The sequence below is a fragment of the Odocoileus virginianus genome, chromosome 6 (assembly GCF_023699985.2).
Source record: "Odocoileus virginianus isolate 20LAN1187 ecotype Illinois chromosome 6, Ovbor_1.2, whole genome shotgun sequence".
Lineage (NCBI taxonomy): Eukaryota > Metazoa > Chordata > Mammalia > Artiodactyla > Cervidae > Odocoileus > Odocoileus virginianus.
In genome coordinates, this window is record NC_069679.1 from 64236160 (window position 1) to 64236946 (window position 787).

The following is a 787-nucleotide window of genomic DNA, read 5'->3' on the forward strand; positions in this document are numbered from 1 at the left end:
TATTTTTCTTTTCTTTTGGGCTTGTTTTGTTTTTAAACACGAATATTCGTCCTTTACTAGACACATTTAATCTCTACACACTAAAGTCAAATGTACCCAGAGGTTCTGATGCTATTCCTCCTCCCATGCCGGGCTTCTCTCCCTGTCTGGTGCTGGGACTGCATCTTTTTTTTTTTTTTAACAGCACCTTTGTTGATGAATTATTTCCGGTTTAGTTAAACTTTGGGACGAGGTGGCCGAGTGGTTAAGGCGATGGACTGCTAATCCATTGTGCTCTGCACGCGTGGGTTCGAATCCCATCCTCGTCGGACGTACGTTTTGGAGCTTCCCTGGTGGCTCAGAGGGTAAAGCATCTGCCCGCAATGCGGGAGACGTGGGTTCGATCCCTGGGTCGGGAAGATCCTCTGGAGAAGGAAATGGCAACCCACTCCAGTATTCTTGCCTGGAGAATCCCATGGATGGAGGAGCCTGGCAGGCTACAGTCCACGGGGTCGCAAAGAGTCGGAAACGACTGAGCGACTTCACTTATTGATGAATTATTTCCGGTTTATTTAAAGTTTATGCTCTTGCTCAAACGCCAGCGGGTTCCTTATTGAATGTCTCCGTCCCGCCTTCAGCCCCTCACTTTTCCAACTGTGCACCTTTCCATGCCGAAGTGATTACATACAGACATCAGAACAGGGGGCAGTTTCTCTTCGTTGTACCAAAATGGGTCTTTTATTACACGGTTTCTTCTGCCTCTTGCTTTCCCCATCTAACAGTATCTTCGTGGACTCTCCAAGTTATC

At 47.4% G+C, this 787-nt stretch overlaps 1 non-coding gene across 1 annotated transcript; it reads left to right on the plus strand.

Annotated features, from left to right (window-relative positions):
• Positions 1-226: 226 nt before the first annotated feature.
• On the plus strand, positions 227-308 carry TRNAS-GCU (transfer RNA serine (anticodon GCU)). Its single transcript has one exon. It is a non-coding gene; the product is annotated as a tRNA-Ser (tRNA).
• Positions 309-787: the final 479 nt, after the last annotated feature.